The 9589-nt window shown below is 40.8% G+C and overlaps 1 non-coding gene across 1 annotated transcript; it reads right to left on the bottom strand.

The window, feature by feature from the left end:
• Nucleotides 1-1244: 1244 nt before the first annotated feature.
• Nucleotides 1245-1347, bottom strand: LOC138821728 (U6 spliceosomal RNA). The gene has a single exon (XR_011370198.1). It is a non-coding gene; the product is annotated as a U6 spliceosomal RNA (small nuclear RNA).
• Between the last annotated feature and the right edge of the window lie 8242 nt (nucleotides 1348-9589).

The raw sequence follows: 9589 nt of genomic DNA, 5'->3' as shown, positions 1-9589 counted from the left end.
ATTTTTTCAAAAATTTCAATGAGTTAGCAAAGGGCCAGGAATGGAGATGTAGCTCATATAGTAGCTCACCAATCTAGAGAGGAAAGGCCTAGCAAGACTTTGAAGCCCTTTTTTCAAACTGTGAGCACACCAACATACATGGAAGTGCATGAGAACATGTGCACGTGCACACACACACATTCATTCAAAATACCTTGATATCAGTTTTTTGCATTAATTTCTTTGTTAGCCATATTGTATGAGTAAAATAAAGGAAATAAACTCTCCCATCTCAGAACATTTTCATACTTTTTTATTTTAAAAATACTGTACAGAGAGGTCACATTTACATGAGCATGTAATGAGTACATTTCTTAAAAAGGATTGTTACCTCCTCCTTTATTTTCCCTCTACCATCCCTTCCCTCCAACCTCTACAAGTAAACTCCCCTCCCCTCTTCCCCTGCCTAAATTGTAAAGTTCATTTTCCACCATAGTTTCTTGTGCATCTCATTGTTACAATGGGTCAACCTGAATCCCTACTTAAGCATTATTTTTTCCTTCCTCTTCACAAATTAGAGGAGCGTATATACAAGAGGTGGGCACACCAAATTCAAATACAGTGAAAACAGGGGTTATAGCATGAGGGAGGAACATATAAAGAAACAAAAAAACACAGAGACTGTTATAAGTACGTTCGAAACAATAGTAAGAAAAAAAAAAACTTGTGTTCCTATTTGGGCGTTCATTTCCCTTAACATCATCTTATCTGGTCATATGTGCATAGATTTTGACCTTTTCTGCTTATTCCAAACATATATTAGTTATTAAAATTAGGGAAACCCTGGGACCTATGTTTCTTTGGACCTGGCTTACTTCACTTAATTTTTTTCCAAGTCTTTCCGTTTTCTAACAAATTGGGCGATGCCATTCTTTCTTATGGAGGCATAGAATTTCATTGGTACAAATAGCACATTTTCTTGATCTATTTATCTGATGAGGGGCATCGGGGTTGGTTCTATATCTTAGCTATCTTAAACAATGCTGCAATAAATATAATTGTGCTGATAGTTTTAGTACCGTCTTGTTTGTGATATTTTGGGTAAATGCCCAAAAGTGGGATTCCTATGTCATAGGGGAGTTCTATGTGGAGTCTTTTGAGGAACCTCCATACTACTTTCCAAAGTGGTTGAACAACTTTACACCCCCACAAAGAGTGCAGTACAGTTCCCTTGTGGCCACATCCCCTCCAACATCTGTTGTTGTAAAAGTATGGAATGGTACAGGAATTTGCCTATCATCCTTGTGCAGGGGCCATTCAAATCTTCTCTGTATCATTCTAATGTTAGAGTACGCCATGCTGAATGGAGCATAGAACATGTTTTATATATAAAGTGTAATTGATTTTCTTAAACTAGACAATTCAACAAAAAGTAAGTATAAAAGAATTTTCATGAAATTTAAAGCCATGTACTTCTTACATAAGCACACATTTAAGAATAAAGCCAAGATTGACATGTCAAAAACAAAATAATTACAGATATTTGTTGTTCAAGAGATGTGTAGGAGGAGGAATTCAATTATTCTATACAAGGCTCCTGTCATAATGAACACTGCAGCAAGTGTTAAGTTTTGTTAAAAGTTTTAATGGTTTAAATATATTTAATTTGGGGAATTTGCTTATATATATATATAATTTGGATTTATCTCTATATTATGATAAAAACTGTTTGAATAATTGATTTATAATATATCCTAGTTTCATATACCAAATTACACTCAGAAAATGGGATATAACAATTAACAAATAAGTCCTGGCAGAAAAAAATGGCACCCCTATACTATGTGACACCCAGTTCTGAGATATTTCATTATGCCTCCATTTAATGAATGTGATTGTTTAAATGTTTCATAAGTACTAATTAAAATTGATCAGTGTATTATAATCTAATTGTTTACAATTTTATCCGAGAATCATTTAAGAACTTCCCATTCAATCATGACATCACATTCCATTGGTATTCATATGGATAGGAATGAGATTCTTAGGATCTCCTGCCATTTGGAGATGGCAGGACCAGGATTCGAACTGTTGGCTCCAGCTCCCTCCACTTCAACCCGAGGATAGGGACTCACTGGTCTTTCAAGAACATCAGCAAGACCAATGATTAGGAAGGCACCAGTGGCTCTCAGAAGTCCTCGTTGATACTTACTATAATGCCCGGAGACTTGGAGCCCCCCCAAAAGACCACCAGGGACCAAAGATCAATGCAAGCGGCAATGAGTCTTTTATTGACGAGCTCGAGCACGGACCCCTCTGTGCACTGATGTCCGATTGCAGAGAGAGACCCCAAGCACAGGGTTACAACACTTTTTATATGTTCTTTGGTAGGGGTAAGGCCTCAGTATGTATTGGCAATGAATTAATATACCACGTGGGAAATTTAAATCAAAATTCTAGCAGATGATTGGTGCAATACAAAGTGGGAAAAGGGCTGGGGCTAATAACTGGTCAGGCTAACAAGATATTGTGCTCTAAACTAATTAGACTGTACTTCTAGGGTAACTTAGGAGAAGTGGTTGCCAGATGTCCACTATCTCTGACCCCGACCCAGGGGAAGTGGTTTTGCCAAGCAGCCACTATCTCTGATCCTAGGCACAGGGGAAAGTGATCTGGAATGTGTACTTTGTCAGGTACTCCCTGCCAGAGGGTCGTTAATTTCAGCTCCAGATCCAGGAGTGTCTGGGGCTCAAGGGAGGGTAGAATAGCAGCTGCATTCCTCAAGAAGATCTAATACAAAATGCAAATAAAGTTCTATCTGATTATATATATCACACTTCTCATTACAAGGTTGAGATAGGAGGATCATGGTCAAAGTCATCCTAGGCAGAAAAGTCCTTGAGAACCCTGTCCAACTTCAGGGCCAACAAAGCAAGAAGTATAGCCATATGACTCCAGTGTTAGAGGGCTAGCCATCAATAAAGCAGCTCACGGACTGTGCCCAGATCCTGAATTCAAGGTCCAGGAGTGTTAACAAACAACTATACACAACAATCTTTGCAGCCATCTGCCTAAAGCAGGTCATCCTCAGCAGTCTTTATTTACATTTTATTATGAGGCCAATGCAGGAACAGTCACAAACCACGCTGGGGAAGAGAAGATCAGGTTTCTTAGAAGTAACCAATATTCAGAAAATTAAAATTGAGGACATAAAATGGTAGCATACTTATGTAAAAACTACCATTAAGAAAAAGATGAGGGGGCTGGGAATGTGATTTAGTGAGAGAGTGTTGTCTAGGATACAAGAAGCCCTGGGTTTGACTCCTCAGTAGCACATTCAAGAAAAAGCCAGAATTGGTCTTGGATGTCAGGAGGAAAGAAGGGAACACTCCCCAGTCATGAGGCCTTCTGCAGTGTGCCAGGACACCAACATGTTCTTCACACAACCACAGAGCAGGAAGACTGTCTCCCACTTCTCAGTCAGCCAAGGGCCCCAGAGCAAAAAAAAAAAAAACTAGCAACTTACAGATGGCTACCAGTTTTACATTTGTTTTCTTTGCAAGGTGACCATCCTGCTTCTGATTGACACGGTTGAAGAATGTTGGTAACTTGGTATTGCTGAAGGCTGGCGGGCTACCAGGGAAGCCATAGGACAACATGGCAATATAGGCCCTGAGTTTGAAGCCGGGTCCTGACCCCTACCAATGGATGGAGATCCTATGAGTCTCCTTCTTATTCACTGGAATACCGATGGAATATTATGAATGGCAAGGTTGAATTAGTTGTTTCTGAATACTACTATATAAATAGAGTGATTTTAGTAGGCCAATGGATTTTAATGAATATTTTTGACACATTCAAAGAATACTATTAATTACATGGACACAATAATTCCAGGGCAGTGGTTGATTTAATTAATAATTAAGGATGAAAACAATAATATTGATTACATGGAGGTATACGAAATACCCAAGAATTGATAGGAATGTAGCCTATGTAACCGAATAATGTATAGACATCTCTGGCACTCTATAAAAATCAATATTTATTTGTGTACTACCATCTGCATGTCTATCTGTTCTAATTTTGTCAACTCTGGAGCTGGATCTCAAGTTCTGGAAATGCTTGTGAGCTCAATATGCCTCAGGCTGGCATGCTGACACTCATCCATTCATGAATTGGACCTTGTAGGCTGTGACTTTAGATGCCAGCACACACAAAAATTGAATTGTGGAGTAAGAAGCCAATGGTGACACATGTTTTCCTTTTCTGTGAAAGACCTGGTATCAGGTGTGAAGTTTCGTACATAGGCAAATCTATATCCTATGTAATAAATGTAATAAATATTTCATGTGTAATAACAGTCAATAAAATATATGGTAAGTAAATGAATAAAACCAAAATAAAATGAATAAGTACACTAAGCACAATATGGGGTCAGCATACGGGGTTCTATTTCAGGGCCTGGAAAGTGCCTGGCAGCTGAATTGCCTAGAAGCTGCTGTGCTGACAGTCATCCATTCATGAATTGAGCCTTCTAGGCCCTGAGTTAGATCCCACCACTGCCAAAAAATGTAATCTTGGAGTAAGAAGCCGAGCGTGACACATGTTTTCTTTTTCTTTGAAAGTGCTTGGTGACAGGTAGGATGTATAATTCAGATGAAAATCTATATGTAATATATGCAAATCTATATGTAATAGGATGTCATAAATCTAAAAAATGTCATAGGTGGAAAAATTGTCACTACAATAAATGAAAAGGAGATTGAATTAGTAGTGAATCATTCTAGGATAAAATTAGACACTAAAATTATAGGATGTGGATTGTTTAATATTTTATTATTACCAGAATAAAAATTGCATGGAAACATAAATACCTAATAATTGGTAGTAACACATGATGCATAATTCAACTATGTATATATATCTGTCTCATTCTATTAAATATGAAATTATGTGTATGGATATATGTACATATGTGATAAACAATAAAAGGATATTGAGTAATTTAGTTAATGCTTTATTAATTGTTAACTGGGACACATCATTAATAATTTAATAAGTAATAATTGGTAGTAATATCTATAAATTAATAATATGCAGACATCTTTCTGTGTATATAATGCTTATATACATCAATCTCTATTTATACCTGTTCACTCCTGGGGCTCGGTTGTTGAGTGCTCACCTAGTGAGCATGAAGCCCTGGGCTCGATTCCTCAGTGCCACATAAACAGAAAACCCAGAAGTTCTGCTGTCTTTCAATCAATTGAGTTCTACCCTTGAGCATAAATGCTTAGGGACAGTGTCAAAACCTTTATTCAAGCCCCAGGACTGCCTCCAAAAAGAGGTACAGTGTTCTAACGGCAACTATAGAAGGACAGGACTTCAAATACCACATGAAAGAGCAAGCTAGGAGTCTGGTGCTGACAGCTTCAACATAGCCTGACTTATTCAGATATAAACTGCTGCAACCCAGCTCCATGGGTTACCCCCATCATCCTGGCTTACCCTGGCTTACCCCCGATATCCTGGCCTCTCTGGGGCTTTAAAACTTGACAGGAAGTCTGCTAGACTCTTTGAAATATGGCTCTAAGTGGTAGAGTTCTAGCCTTTTGCAAATGTTATTAGAACAATAATATCCCCAAGCTTTAAGCTCAAGCTCCATGACTAACCCCCCCCCTCCAAAAAAAAATCCCACTAAACTGTTAGGTGTGAACTTGTGTGGTTTGTGAAATGTTCCTCAAAGAATGGTGATATTGATTAGAGTGCCCTAAGTCTAATGACAGCTTGTGGAACAGAGCTATGTGTGAGTCATCCATAGGGTAGTCTGTGTTGAGTACTGCACATGGTGCTATGTGCTGAGTCCTTCACAGGTTGCAGTGTGCTGAATCGTGCATTGGGTGCTGGGTGCTGAGTCTTTCATAGGATGCTGTGTTCTTAATCATACAAAGAGTGCCATGTGCTGTGTTCTTCACCAGGTGCATTCTTTCATTGAGTCCTTGTAAGATCTCCCCACTGAGATGATTATGCAGACAAGAATATTGAGGCTCATATATGTATCCATGGCAGGGACAAAATTATGTATTACTGTAGACTAGTGAGTTGTCTACTTCAGACTATTGTTTTGTTTTGTATTTTCTCAGTCATAAACCTTGAAATAGGGGTCTAAGCTCTGACCCTTACCTCTTGGGCTCATGGTTAGCACTCCACCGCTTGGACCCATGGGCCCCTTGCAGCAGATGCCACAGCCTAGGGGTCTATAGCTGAGGTCTCTCATCCTGCCTTCCCAGGAAGCTTAGATCTGAGGATCTGGGTTCCAAATTATCCCAGACACAAAAGGTCCCATGAGCGTATTATCTCCAGTTCACCACTAAGAAACCTGAAGTGGAAGCTAGGTGCTTGTCACTCATGCCTTTCATCCTAGCTACTCAGGAGGATGAGATCTGAGGATCATAGATCAAAGCCAGCCTGGGCAGGAAAGTCCCTGAGACACTTAGCTCCAATGGGCCACCAGAAAAGCTGAAATGGTGTTTGGCTCAAGTGGTAGAGCACAAGACTTAAGCTGAAGAGCTCAAGGACAGCATCCAGGCCAAGACATCAACTCCTACAATAATAAAATAAAGAGAAACAAACTAACATACCTGAAGTAGAGGGCTTGGAATATGCCTTAGGGGTAGAGTGCTTTGCAAATATGAAACCCTGGGTTTGAATTCTCAGGACCACAACAGTAAAAAAAATACTGAAGTAGCTCTGTGGTTCAAGTGGTAGAAAGCTATGATTGTACAAGAGAAACTAGGTACAGTGCTCAGGTCCTGAGTTCAACCTCCAAGAATGGTGTATGTGCCCGTGCCCCTGTGCACCCACGTGCATACACACACACACACACACACACACACACACACACACACACACACACACACACAGACTAGAATTGATGCTGTTACACAAAATGGTAAAGCACCGGGCTTCTGCACTGAGCTCATGGTCAGCACCCTGGCCCTGTGTTCAACCCTAAAACCTAGCCACCCAGGGCCCAACTAGGAGAGGTCAAATGTTTCAAAACCTGATGAGATTCACCATCCCTAGATGACAGGGACCTTTGTGATATCAGACATGTGCTTGGATTTCCCAAGCTTCCAGAAACCTAGGAGAGGCATCATAGGCCCATCATCACTGGCAATGAAACAATTAAGTTCAGTGCCCTAGTTGTCTGCCAGAAGGACTCTTGAATTATATTGAGCACTGTATCTGAACACCGGAATATAGTCTCACAAAGGCAGGATAAGTGCACAGGACTTGGCCTGCCACAGGAGGTGGCACAAATGAAGGCTTCTTGTCAAACCAGAACACTGGGAAGAGAGATAGTTTGGGGTACAAAGAGACCTTTTTCTCCTGACCTTCAGAGCCCGCCCAAAATCATCCTCACTATCTGACCCAGATGGAGTTGTTTGTTACACAGCTGTGCAGGAGTGAGGGCTTTTGCCTGCCTGTCCAGACAATGAGAGAGACTTCTTCCAGCAGGCCTGGGATGCAGAGGAACCTTCAGGCTACACTGGGAACAGAGAGGGGAGCTCTGTATTATTCACTGTCGTGAAAGCAGTCTCTGTTATGAAATCATTTTATTGAATACAAATTTCCTAGCTTGATGCCATTCATCATAACTACTCTGGAGCTTCACCTCTAGGAATATATCCATACATACCCAAAGACATGGGGGTACAGGCTCTTTTTGAGGGGGCAGGTCCTGGGGTTTAACTATGAGCCTAGGCATTGTCCCTGAACTCCTTTTGCTCAAGGGTAGTGCATTAACTTTGAATCACAGCCCCACTTCTGGGTTTTCCTGTGATCTCTTAGAAATAACAGTGTCATGGATTTTGCTATACTTGCTGGGATCAAACTCAGATTCTCTATACCTCAGCCTCCTGAGAAGCTGGGATTACAGTGAGAAGCGACTGGCACCTTCTTTCTTTTCTTCTTCATTTTTTCATCTGGACAATCTGACTTCTTAACAGGGTCATTCCAAAGTTTTGAATTTATAAATTATCTACCCAATGTTCTTTATAGCTGTTATCTCTGAGAAGGATTTTCTCTCCTCATCTTCTCCTCTCGGTCACAGGTTTGAAGCCAAAAGTGAGAAAAGAGTGTCACTGGATTTGGGAGCAAATGTCCACAGGACACGCACGTTCTGTCACTTAGCATTGAGCTGCAGTAAATTTGCTGTCTCAAGATGAGAGGACCAAAATCTGGAGCGATCCTTATACTGTCTTCATTGCTCCTTTTGTCTATATAATGATCTAATAATTATGAGAGTTGTGTGTCTCCAACCTTATGTATGTAGAACACACTAGACTCGTCTTCATGTATCTCTTTTTCTCTAGTGCCTCTCAAGATTTAGCCTAAGGTTTTGTATGGAGGGGCTCCTTGGTGTCTTCCTGAGGAAAGCCGATTGAATCCTGTTTGCAAGATTGCCATTCAAATTCAGCCTGAGCAGGAATTCTGTGAGACTCTTATCTCCAATAAACCACCAGTAAACCAGAAGTGGTACAGTGTTCCAGAGAGTAGAGCTCCAGCTGTAAGAGAGAATGCCGAGCAGGATTGACAGGCCTGACCAGGAAGGAAAGCCTGGGAAGCGCTTATGTCCAATTAACGACCAGATGGTTGGAAGTGGAGCTGTGGCAAAGGTAAAGCCTCAGCCTTGGGAAAAACAGCTGAGAAATGCATCGGTTTAAGCCTTAGTAGGGTCACAAAAAATTTTCAGTGCTCTACCTACTTAATCTGTATACTACCTCCCAGAATGCAAACAGACCTTACGCAATGCTTCTCCTTTTATTTACTAATTTATTTTTCAGATATGCTCCTTATGCATACTGCATCATTCTCTTCATTTCAGACCCATGGCTTTTCTCTTCCAGGGTTCCAGGCTGTGTCCTTATATGATACACTGAAGCTCTCAGCAGATTTTATTTACATTTTATTATGAGGCCAATGCAAGAACAGTAACAAACCAGTCAGGGGAAGAGAAGAACAGGTTTCGTAGAAGTATCCAGTATTCAGAAAATTAAACTTGGGGACATAAAATGGCAACATACTTATGTAAAAAACTACCATTAAGGAAAAGATGAGGGAGCTGGGAATGTGGATTATTGAGAGAGTGCTTGTCTAACATGCAAGATGCCCTGGGTATGATTTCTTGGTAGCACATGCACAGAATAAGTCAGAATTGGGACTGTGGCTCAAGTAGTAGAGTGCTACAGACAGTGCCCAGGCCTTGAGTTCAAAATAAGAACTGGCAAAAATATACCTAGGTGTTGAGTCTGTGTCTGTCCAATGAAAGATGAACGGGGTCTGAGGAAAGGTCAGTGCTGCGCTCGCCCGTTCCTTAGCCTCCCTCAGCTCGGGAGACAATCAGACACAGTGGGGAGCCAAATCAAGCAGGAAGAAAAACTCATTTTTTAACAGAGAGCAGCCATTTTTAAAGCCAAAAAGGGTGGGTGGCATGGCAGGGGAGGAAGAGGAACCAATCACTGTCAAGGTCACACCCTATCAGGCAACTAAGCTTTCACAGGCTGGTTCCACACTGAACTTAAGGCAAATTGGGCTCAGCCCA

Source organism: Dipodomys merriami, unplaced genomic scaffold, assembly GCF_024711535.1.
Source record: "Dipodomys merriami isolate MVZ:Mamm:240054 unplaced genomic scaffold, mDipMer1.0.p SCAF_93, whole genome shotgun sequence".
NCBI classification, from domain to species: domain Eukaryota; kingdom Metazoa; phylum Chordata; class Mammalia; order Rodentia; family Heteromyidae; genus Dipodomys; species Dipodomys merriami.
This window is presented reverse-complemented; position numbering and strand designations above follow the sequence as displayed.